At 34.2% G+C, this 13112-nt stretch overlaps 1 protein-coding gene across 1 annotated transcript in view; it reads right to left on the bottom strand.

Moving 5' to 3' along the window:
• Positions 1-13112, bottom strand: part of LOC115436557 (occludin-like) — a 51082-nt gene that overhangs the window by 9873 nt on the left and 28097 nt on the right. The window lies entirely within an intron of this gene.

The raw sequence follows: 13112 nt of genomic DNA, 5'->3' as shown, positions 1-13112 counted from the left end.
ATCCCAGCTACCAACAGGTGAAGGCGGGGTACACACTGGACATGTCACCGGTTCATCACATAGCTGATTTACACACACAAACAACCATTTAGTGCAGCAGATTAAGTCAATATACCATAACAATCTTTCACTTGGTGATACAAGCACCAAATTTGGTACACATATGCTTTAGAACCTATATTTTCAGAAAAGCCCGCTATCCAGGTTGAAAACAAGATGGCCGCCATTTTTCAAGATGGCCGCCACGCTGAACATGAAAAACACCGTTTCCGCCACAGAATGCTTATAGATGTACAATCGTCTGGATAATGAAAGCTTCAAAAGGAAATTTTTTGTGAAAAGGAAGTAACTAGCATCAGTCAAGTCCAAAATACCCCCTTAGTTTTTGAATAAGTGGCATATTTACTCCAAAATGTGTGTTCTAGCGCAACACTCTGATTGCAGATATAGCGAAGTACCTTTGTACCATCAACTCCACCATCACTCTTCAGGATAGGCCTACTGTATCAAGCTTCCTTTCTTTCATTTGTTCAATATTAGAGTGATGTCAAAGCACAACCAGGGCACACTGGTGACATCACTGCTGTGAGACTCAGAATGGGAACAATGGATCAAGAATCAGTTATTCAAGAATGGATCAAGCAACCATTACCCCTCTTGAAACACAACCTGAATGTGATACCATTGTCATTGATGGTTCCTCTCTTGTGTATTCCCTTTCTCCTAGGACATCTAAAACCTTTGAAGAATATGCTGTCCAGGAAGTAGTTCCCAAAGTACAGATGTACTCATCAAAATGTGAGAGGACAGACATAGTTTTTGATGTCTACTGGACTTCAAGCCTGAAGGCTGAAACTAGGTCAAGGAGGGGCAAAGGAGATCGGCGTAGGGTGATGAACAACACCAAGCTCCCACCAAATTGGAAAAGGTTTCTACATGACAGCGACAACAAAACAGAACTTTTCGGATATCTAGCTGACAAGGTAGTAGCTCTGTGTCCTGACAGCGTCGTAGTTGTGACCAAGGGTGATCTGGCTATCTCTAACAAACCCATCAGTCTTGATGAGATAAGCCCATGCAATCATGAAGAAGCAGACTCGCGAATATTTGCACATACTTATGATGCAGTCAAGCAACAGGCAAAATCTGTATTGATCAAAGCATGTGATACAGACATTCTTGTTATTGCTATCACTGCTTTCGAAACACTTAAGGCTGCTGGCCTTGAGGTGCTTTGGGTTGAATTTGGCCAGGGCAAGTCAATCAGGTGGTTGCCAATACATGATATAGTATTGCATCTTGGTCCAGAGAAGTCAAGTGGATTGCTTTTCTTTCATGCTTTCACTGGCTGTGATGTTGTTTCCGCTTTTCGAGGAAAGGGCAAAAAAACTGCATGGCAAGTATGGGAATTTTTCCCTGAAGTAACCCCCGTGTTCCAAAAGCTGAGTAGATATCCAGCTGTCATAGATGATGCTGACCTGAGTATTCTGGAGAAGTTTGTTGTTAACCTGTATGACAAGAACAGCTCTTCACAGAAGGTTGATGAAGTCAGACTGGACTTGTTTGCACGGAAGCAAAGGTCCTATGACGCTATACCACCAACAAGTGCATCACTTCTCCAACATATCAAGTGGTCCATCTTCCAAGCTGCGTGTATATGGGGCCAGGCCACTATTTGCAAAATGCAAATGGAAAGCCCTGCCAATTGGGGGTGGAAGAAAGATGGACAAGTCTGGCAGATTTTGTGGACTGAGCTCCCTGCAATTGCTGAGAGTTGTCAACAGTTGACAAAATGTGGGTGCAAGACAGAATGTCGAGGCAGATGCAAATGCTATCGTTTCAGTCTGAAGTGCACACAGTTGTGCACCTGCAAATGTGAAGACTGATGTCAAACTTTTGCATAAGAGAGAGCTGATTCCTGTATTCCTGTGTCAAATAACAAACCTATTTCGATAAACTATTTTTTTCCCCTTTTTTTACGACATTGAACTTTCAAGACATACAAAATACAGTGTTATTTTAATCATATTCTACCCTAGTTGCCATGATTTCTTCATTTTGTTTTTTTAGAGATGCTGAATTTCATTTTTTTGCATTCTAAAATGATATTCAGACCTTTAAAGGGCTGTCAAAATATTCAAATCTTGCAAAAATGATGGTTCAACCAGTTCAGAAGTCGGCCATCTTGAAAAATGGCGGCCATTTTGTTTTTCAACCTGGATAGCGGACTTTTGTGAAAGAGTAGCTCCTGGAGCATGTTTGTGCCAAATTTGGTGCTTGTATCACCAAGTGAAAGATTGTTTCAGCTATTTGCTGCACTAATTCACTCACACACTCACATCCACAGGAGATTTAGATTCACCAATTAACTTATTAAAGTGATGTTGGAGTGTATTATCTGTGCCCTGAATGCATTTAAAAATCATTATTGTATAACAAAACATAATATCAGAATATTTCCTTACACTAACACGTTCAAGTATGCGTTGACTCTCACAAACACACTCTCCTCAGATAAATCTATTCTCATATATTTGTTCTAAGATAAATTATAACAGATGATATACTGCAAGAACCAATCCCCGGTCTACAGGGTGTCCCATAAGTCTCCATACATAGGAGACATAATACATATGGTTCTAACATGTATTTCTTTATATTTCTTCTTCATAGTTCTTCAGCAGTGGAGGACACGCATTGAAATGTGTTCCCGACAAAATGGCAGTCATATAGAGCATATTATATAAATAAAAATGGTTTATGTCAAGAAACGTTTATTTTTCCTATGTATGGAGACTTATGGGACACCCTGTAGAAAGTTGGTCTACAAATAAAATGCCTTCAGGTAAAAACAGTAAACTTTACTTTGTTTGAGTCACTAATAAAGAAAAAATGTATCTAAAAACTCAAATTCAAGATACAAGCTTGGGTCAAATTGTAAATTTATAAGAATTAATGAGAGAATGGGTTTTACTCAAAAGGAATGTCCATCTCAAAGCTTCCAGATCTACAGTCGCGGAAAACATTAGACCATCAAAAGTCATCAAAAATAATGGTTATGGAAAAGTGTGATTCGCTTTTTTAGAACACCTGCACAAAAAGGTTTAAATGTAGATGCATCATGCTGGAGACAGTGTGGGGTGAAAAAAGCTCATCACCATCATATTTTTTGGAGCTGTCCCAAATTATCTCCTTTTTGGGAAAAAAATCAGGAATAGTATTGACAAAGTCATGAAAATAAAAACGCCTTTAAATTTTGAGAATATGTTCTTAGGTACACGACCAAGTGGTATAAAAGGATTTTGTAAAACATATCTGTGGAATATCTTGTTGATTGCCAGCAAATAAGTGATCACTAGGAAATGGTTGACAGACAAGACACCCTCGCTGGATGAATGGAAGGACCTTGTTAAAGAAATCACTCAAATGGAAGAACTCACCTTTACACTAAGACTGGACCATGACAAATTCAAGGAATTCTGGAGACCGTGGATAGACTTTATAAATACTTAAAAAGAACACACTTGACGCCCATTGTTCAATTGCTACTCAATTGTTCTCTTTGTTTTTTTTTTGTTTGTTTGTTTTTTGTCTTGTTTTATAAAAAAACAAAACTTTCAATGTATAAAATATGTAAATCTTGCATCGTAAACCAAATAAAAAATTGAATTAAAAAAAAAAAAAAGGTTATGCAATCAAGTACTAACTCCTGTGTGTGTCATGTGACTAAAACAGAAAAAAAAGAAAACATGGAATGCCTAAAAGCACTGTTTTTGTCAGTACAATGCCATAGATAGTGATGTAAGAACTGAAGTGATTTTGGTTATTATCAAAAAAAAAAAAAAAACATAGAAAATGGGTAGATATCAGCTCTGAAATTAAACTACAATGAGCTTTTTTTTGTTGTTATCATTGTATTTGTTCAAACAAATGTACCTTTAGTTGTGCCAGGCATTAAAATGAACAAGAAATTGACGAAAACAAGGGCGGTCTAATCATTTTTTCAAAACACTGTATGCTCATTGCAATATATTCACTTTACAGGTTGTTTATACTGGAAAATAAATAAACTTATTGTATAAATGTACATAAACCAATATACATGTATAATAACACTTCATCATATACAATGAAAACATCAGCTAACCAGCACTTCTGTCATTTGTTTTCCGATTCATTTATGCATTTAATCTGCACATTTAATCTCTGAGGCAGATAATTTCGTTAAAAAAAAAGCAAACCAAAGTAAGAAAAGTTGCCAATCTGTTACTTTACTTTTAATGTTAATATTTTAAATATTTCCTCCACAACCGCCTGATGACCACCAAAAATGATCTTAAGACCAACTTGTGGTTTGAGACCCTCAGGTTGGAAACCCAAATGTATAATTTAAAAAAACAGATTAAAAATTATGTTTTATTGTCATGATTTGGATATTTAAGTGTTTTGCGAAATCATGTTATTCTGCTCATTTGGACACTGAATAGGGATGTAACAATATGAAAATTTCATACCATGGTTATTGTGACCAAAATTATCACGGTTATCATTAATATTGTAGTATTATTGAAATTGCGTTCAAAATGTTCAAAAAGTACTTATACACACACTGAAATAATTTAACCAAGTTGTATTTTGAAGAAAACAAAAAACAAATAAATAACAGGCACAATGCACTTTCTGTTGGCAGAAACATTCAAGTATTAATGAAAAAATAAGACGTTTTTCAGTACTTTTGATTTTGCCTTTATATACTATATAAACAAATGTTAACTATACCCATGTTTGGTATCTGTTTTTTCCAGCGCAACTTCATTTATATCATCTGCCTATTATTTTTTTTCACTTTAACCTACTATATCAACACTAAAGGACAAAAAACACAAAAATATATAAAAAATCCGATTGGAAAAATGTATATAATTTATTGGATAAATAACACAGAGATGCTTAACGAACCTTTTCAAAGACTTTAAAAGTGAATATTGGTTCCAAATATTAGGTATAGACAATTAAAATTGGAATAAATTAAAACTATACTCAAATATTTGACATAAAAGCAGATCTTTACATAGGCGTTTTCTCCGGGAAAATGCGGTAATCAAACACGGTTATCATGATAATTAGAATTTAAATGGTAATACTAACCGTCTGAAATTTTACTGCGGTTTATTGTTATACCGGTAATCGTTACACCCCTAACACTTAATAAAACCCCCCCAGAAATGACAGGTTATGTATTCTGACATATAACACAGAATGCGACTTCTAACGTACAAAAACTCATCACAGAAGTAATTAATGATGATGGATTATTCTAAAATAAATAAATAAACACTATATTGCTAACTGAACCAGCTCTGACATATATAATCCTTTTCCTCCAGGTTTTCATCCTGAACAGTGTCTCAAATCCTACCTTTCCTTACTTGTTCGTCATCTAAAATAACTATCCCAGCCATTTAATTGGAAGCCAACGCACAAAAGCAATTTCCTGAGCAGTGTTCGACATGAAACCCAAGGTGAGTATGTGTGTGAACTCCTGTATCATCACAAACATGCTGTGACAAATAGAGACAAGACTGAATCCAGCAGAACAAATATTTTTGTTGTTCTGTCTTTCTGCAAAATCAAAGGAATAGGTGTTATTTCACTACTCCAAAAAACAAAAGTATATAAAACAAAAAGTTTCACATCCACAGAAAAGTATTTCCATAAAGAAATGTGCTACGTCAGCTCCTCTACAAGCAGTGAAGAGAAAACATCTTCAAAGCTACACAGAATATCAAACACTAAAACTGCATTATGCCTGGTGTAATCCACCGCTGTACTGAATGATGCATCATTAATGAGTTCTTGTCTTTGACCTATTTCTGGATCATGTGTAGTCAGATCGGATGAGGATCCAGTGAGCTGACGAGAGCATCTGGAAACAGCAGCATGTGAAACAGATCTGATGGATGTGGAGTCTGAGGATGACTGTTTATGAGGATCTTATAGACTGCAGCAGAAGTCTCAGCTTCATGAAATTCATGCTATGTTGGTCAATATTTGTGAAGCTGACAGACGTCAAATACTCAGACAAACGAGGAAACGTAAATATAGATATTTTACATTGCATTTTTAACATACAGTTGTGGAAAAAAAAAAAATTAGACCATCAAAAGTCATCAAAAACAATAGTTATGCAATCAAGTACTAACTCCTGTGTGTATCATGTGACTAAAACAGACAGAAAAGAAAACATGGAATGACTAAAAGCACTGTTTTTGTCAGTACAATGCTATAGATATTGATTTAAGAACTGAAGTGATTTTGGTTTTTATCAAGAAAACATGGAAAATGGTTAGATATCAGCCCTGAAATTAAACTCTTATGAGCTATTTTTGCTGTTATCATTATATTTGTCCAAACAAATGTACCTTTAGTTGTACCAGGCATTAAAATGAACAAGAAATGGTCTAATAATTTTTTCCACAACTGTATATTGTTGTATTTTAACCCTTTCATGCATGAATTATGAGAACCTTAGTCAATATTTTTTTCTTGAGTGATTTTATTCCTCTTTAGGCATGACAAAAAACAATGTAATTAAAATTTTTTATGAACTTATTTTTCATGGAGTTAAAAAAAAAAGGTCCACTCAGCTAGACATTTTTTAACTCCATGAAAATGTAAATAATAAGTGTAAAATACAGTTTGTCATCTTTTCATGGTCATCAGATATGACCCATTTGGACGTTCAGAGGCTCCATAGTTACCATGGAAACACCATCATCTTCTACAACATTGATTCACCAGTAAAACCCATGGAGTTGGATCAATGACAGTGGATGGACACACTTGATTAATGATAGAGTTGCTGAAGAAGTCACTTTTTTTCCCCTTTTTTCCCCATTTCTGATTTAATAACCTTTGAATTTCCTCTGGATTTTAATGAACATCAACATGATCAACAGATTAAAAATAGGAAAATGCCTACTCTACACTGAAAAAAATGCTAAATACAGAGGATAATATAATAATAAATGGTGATAAATACTTAAGAAAGGTTAAATAGGGAGAAAAAATCATTTGGGAACTGCCATCAAAGAAGCGCTGGGTCTTTATGGGTTAAATATTAATAACATTTTATTTCCTTGCTTTTATATTCACTCATGCAGATATTATGCAGGTACTGTTTTAGAAGTTCAGGTTAAATTACATTGTAGAATAGCTGTCCACTGTAGTGACCACTATGCATGATAGGGTTAATTTAATCATCCTGTTCCTTACAACAAACTTTTAATATACTACGACTCACTCTAACCAACTTATCATACTGTCTTTCATTCATTCATTTAATTCTTTACACTTCTATCACTGCATTAACACACTTCTTCAGCTCTTTTTCGAGAAAATGTAGGAAATGACTGCTCTGCCAGGAGTCCGATCTGCATCAGTGTGAAGAAGCCCCTTCGCAGACTGAATCATTTAGCGCCACCACACTCTGCAGGGAATCTCACAGCAACAACACTGAGGCAACTCAAGCCTTTTTATACATTATACATGCCACATACATTATATATGTCTCCCTGTAAGGCAAGCATCTTCACTGAGATACAAGAACACCCCAGAATAGGGTCTGTGTCTCCATGAACCAATTCACCACCCGCTTTGCAGTGACATGCAGTTATGTGGGCCACGGCCTCACTGGATGAACTGACTGACTGACTGAGTGCTGTGTCGCTCCCTGTAATGACTCATGGTGGACATGATACACACACTTACACCAGTAGATTAATCACGGCTAAATACCACATGAGGACATGAAGCAAAAACAGCATGAATACCTGATAATGCTGGGACTCTGATACTTCAGGAGGCAGGAGTTTCTCACATCTCTACCCAACAATCCACTCAAAAACATTGTTGGTCATGTAGAATAATTGCCTAAATCATATTTTTGGCCAAAATGTGATATCTGCATAAAATAAAGCAGCAGTGTTAGCAGGGGTGTAAGAAAATATCGGTATCGCAATATATCGCAATATTTCACTTCACGATACTGTATCGATATTAAAAAGTATTGTATCAATATTTTTAGGTATTTATTCAAATGCAGATATGGCGGAGGTTCATTTTTGTTTTTCAAACTCTTTTATTTCTACATTCTCATGGGTATTTTGTTCTGTTGTTTTTATACTACAAAAGTAGTATTGTGATACTGCAGGTCATAAATGTAATTTTTTTTTTAAAAAATTGATAACGCAGTTTTGTTGAATAATGGATAATTCAAGCATCCTAAAACCACTTTTTACTGTCTGAAAGAGGCAAAGGTTTGTTTTTTTAATTGGGAATGCACAAAAATGTTATGATGTTGGATGAGTTAGGGACTGAACACTACGTATTCTTTTCGCAATAGAATACAAACATTTAAGCTGGATCTTAAACTGTAATGTCTGTAAAATATTATTTATTTATTTATTTGAGTGTTTTTTGTGTACCTGTGAAGCCACATGTTCAAACTTTATTTATCCAAATGCTGCACTATAAATTTTTTCAGGAAATAATCTTTAAAAAAAAAGAAACAAAACAAAAAAATATCACCTTGTGAACAGTATCGTGATATATCGTATTGTGATCCTAATATTGTGATTTGTATTGCATCGCCAGATTCTTGCCAATACACAGCCCTAAGTGTTAGGAGAGTAAAGTTACACAGATATCACAATGCTATGCTATGAGGCTAACGACATGTTCATAACCTGTATAAATATATTATCCTAAAGAATTCATGCTTCTAAAAGTAATTGGTAACATACTTATTTGTTTAACTCACAGAAGTACACAGGAAATTTGGCTGAGTAAAATTTACTCAAACTAATTTTTTTTTTTACTCTACTCAGATAACATTTGGTCCCTCTCTAAAAAGAGTAAAAGCTACTCTTTGGGTAGAGCTCTCCAAACTCAATATAGAGCTAAATTTATTCATTTGAGGACAATACTTTTGACTCTGGAAAAAATACTCAGCAATTTTTCCTGTGTACAAACAGGTAAAGCATTTTAAACAGGTTAGAGCAGGGGTGGGCAATTAATTTTCCTATGGGGCCACATGAAAAACACTGACAGTTGTTAAGGGCCGGATCAATACACTTGCAGCTCTGCTCAATATATTTCTCTCTATGTATATACTTTACTGAAATATAAAAACAGTAAATGCAAAAATACAATGATAAAATGTGGAGCACAGAATACAACTATTTAATGAATATTCACAATAACACTTTCGAAAATGTGCAAAACCAGCTCCACATTAACTTAACATGAAAAACTCTAAATGCATCCAACTTTGTTTGTTTGCATATGTCAGTTCCTTTTCTTTTTTGTTACCTCTGACTTGAGTAAAGAAATACTTAGAAGTCCATGTCTTGTTAAAAACTCTGCATTCTGTATCAATCTTTCTTCTTTGGGTATTAGCTGACATCTTCTCTGAAACTGACCAACAAACCAATCAGTGCAAAAGCCTTATGTTAAGTACAGAAAGTATGTGTGAAAAAATGTTAATTTAGCAGATCCTTCAAAATAAAAGCAGTGGCGTTGTATTGGTTGCATCTATTACAATTATATATATTTGCATTGACTTTTAATTCGCCAATAACCTCATGCGGGTCAGTTAAGGTCAGCTATCGGGCCGCATGTGGCCCACGGGCCGTACAATGCCCAAGTCTGGGTTAGAGTATATCAGCATTGCATGTAATAGTGTGAATGAGTGTGGAATTCATACAATACTAACACTACCATGAATTTACAGTTCTAGGCAGGACATTTTATTTTCAACACCAACTAAAATAGTTACAAAAGAAGCACTTTTTACTTTCTGTGTTGAAATAGGCGAAAAAGAATATAAATAACAGTTGTATGTAAAGCATGCAGACATGTAAAGCAAATGTGTATTTCTGTTGTGGGTGTCAGAATGTGGAATTCTTTGGCAATGGAAGAGAAGAGCTGTACAAATATTTTTTCAGTTTAAGAGGTTGTATAAGGAGAGAATAGAGAAGCTTTATAACAGCATGTAATGAAATAATTTTAGCATTTAGCATCTGAAAAGGACTTTAATTCATGAAAAAACGTAAAGCTGTATGTCACTTGATTTGTATTTGATGATTTGTAACGTGGATTACATTTTTATTGTTTTTACTTTAGTTTATTATTTCAGTTATATTGTATTTTTTAAATTATTTTTTTGTGTATTGTTCATTTCGGGGGAGGTATTCATATAAGCCTTCTTTTTTGGCTTCTAACCTCTCCTGCACAATTTTGTTACTTGTTTGAATGTTGTTTTTTCCATTGCTGTTTTTATTTTGTGCAAATAAAAAAAAAAAAATTTACTTGTGGGTTTTGGATTTGTTTTATTTTCATTGACTATCATGTAAACTGTTTACTGTAATAGCTGTAACGGCAACTTATCTGATGTAAGCAGATGTTTCAAGAAAGGGGCAGGTATTATAAGTTTTTTCATCCTGCTCCTTTCTAATCATTTAGATTGGAATAAATAAATAAATGAATGAAAAATAAATGAACAGTAACATAAATTTACTATAACACCTCAACAGCTCGCTAGCACTTTGAGATTTTGCTGAATGAAAAGTGCTTTATAAATGCAATTATTTATTTATTCATTTATTATTGTTATTATTATTATTATTATTATTAAGTCAAATGGTCTTTTTTTTAATCACACATTTACTGTGTTCACATTAGGCAATATAGTTCTTTGTGACACTACTATAACTTGCAGGGAAGATAAAACGTAAGTGCCGGGATTTTACATTTGTTACAGATGTGCAATAACAAAAACTTAAGGGGAAAAATGGGTGGGTGCTCCTCTGCTTGAGTGACCCCAATGTGTAACTATGTCACCTTTCAACTGTCATTAACATGTCTCTGGAAGGTTTAAATGTTTGAATTCACTGTCATCCTTCTTTGTGTATGTGTTTCACATACGCTGTTATTAGGCAAGGCGAGGCAAATTTATTTATACAGCACCATTCATACACAAGGCAATTCAAAGTGCTTTACAAAGGCATAAAATTATATTAAATTCATAGAGAATAAAATATTAAACAAAAGGAAAGTGCAGAAAAGATTAAAAAATAATAATAATAAACAAGGAAATTAAAACAGGAATAAGAGACAGCTAAAACAAAAGCTAAAAACAGTCTTGGTTAAAATTAAGAATTTAATGTTACAGTTAATATTGGGAGTTGCAGCGCAGGTATTAGAACTGAAAAAACTAATCAAAGGCAGCTTGTGTTTGCTCTGTGTTTAACATGTGCTTTTATTGAGAGCTATGTTAATGACAAATTTCTGCTGCTTTTGCAATGGATAATAAAGCATTTTCTTGTTCCAATACTAATTTGTATAAGTCATGTAATATGAAGTGTATTCTGATTACCACATATTTAAATTGTAATCAAAACTAAATACAGTTACACATATTTTATTTGAAAACACTGCACCAATGAAAATAAAAATACTGTAAGTGGATTTTTTTCTGTAAGGATAAATATATAGCTGGAAAATTTAACAATTTTGTCATATTAAAGCGTTTTCTAGTGAAGCCTCTTTAAGATGTATCTCCCACAAACTGTGATTCTATATGTTCTGCTAATGCTGTCCTATTACCTCCTTCCCCCATATGAGCTTTCAGTTCTAAATGCTGATTTATGATATATAATCCCATACATCTTGTTGCAAAATGTCAGAGACATCAGTTGCATGCAGTTAACAATTTATTACTGGCTGCCTCAGCACTTAAACGGTACCCTAACCCACATCATGATCACATTACAATCGACTACAACCTGGAGGGGGTGGGGGTGGGTGGTGACTAGTAGCAGGTATTGTGAGACAGCAATGTACAGACTGCTGATGAAATGAAACAACCAATGCTATGGAACATCTTGTAATCGTTGTTACAGCAAAACGACAGTGGATTTCAGATGTTCTCATCTATTCTCCAGGCTGACAAATACACAAATACAAAACAAATAAGTTCCTATTTCAATAAACTGTTTGCAGGTGATGTCAGATCACAGTTTGTACTGCAGACAGAGGACAAGGAGGGATTTTCTCCAAAGAAAACACTGTCAAAATGTCTCTGTCAGTCTCTTCAAGAAACTACAGAGAACTTTTATCAAGTAACAACAGTTGTTAAAAGGGGGAACGCAAAAAACTGAAAAACAGCTTGAAACCTTTATTTCAACTATAGACATAAATGGCAAGAGAGGACAGTTTTATGTGATTTAAAAACAAAGATAACGTCACCAGCACTTCCATCTCGCTGATGACTGTTATTAGAAGACCATTAATCTGTCATTGGTTTGTAAGTCTGATGCTCAGTTTTACTAGTGATAATCAGGTTAATTTACTTTGACCTGCTGTTAGTGGTGGTTCTAAGACATAATTCAATACATTGTTAGCTTGCTGGGTCAATATATAATTGAGGGACTTTCAAAGTTCGTGGGATATACCTTGATAGGCTACATCTTTATTAAAAGTAAAAAAAAAAAAAAAAAAAGTCCATTATGATCATGAATTTTAAAAAAATCCATAATTAATAATTAATTATGTAAACAATCACTTAATAAATGATTGATAAATAATGAATAAATGACTAGATATACTAAAATGTCAACTAAATAAACAACCACCTTCTAATTAGCTAAACAATTATAAAATGAGCTTATTCAAAAATAGTTTTGATTGTGTTCTTTTTATTAAGTTGAGATAATCATGACAGATATTTCTTTTTTGACAATATATCGAAATGTATATGGAGAATACCAAATTTTATCTGTGTCTGAGAAATCACTTTCAACTAAGTTACCCATTACAAAAGCACCTCTCATGGAAGTGTGTTAATTCCAAATCACATGACCTGCTCCACATGATGTCACTTCCTCATGAAGAAAACACTGGCAACACTCCGAGGTATGTTCTTTCTCCTCTTTCTTAGTTATTTAATATAAAGTAGTGTGTGAGTCAAGTGTGTATTTATCGCACTGTTATGTCACCAGTGTCACTACAATATCTTTATAAGTAGCTTTCAGTTTCAATTTTACTCAATT

Source organism: Sphaeramia orbicularis, chromosome 17, assembly GCF_902148855.1.
Source record: "Sphaeramia orbicularis chromosome 17, fSphaOr1.1, whole genome shotgun sequence".
Lineage (NCBI taxonomy): Eukaryota > Metazoa > Chordata > Actinopteri > Kurtiformes > Apogonidae > Sphaeramia > Sphaeramia orbicularis.
The sequence above is the reverse complement of the archived record's forward strand: the minus strand, read 5'-3'. Positions and strand labels throughout refer to the sequence as shown.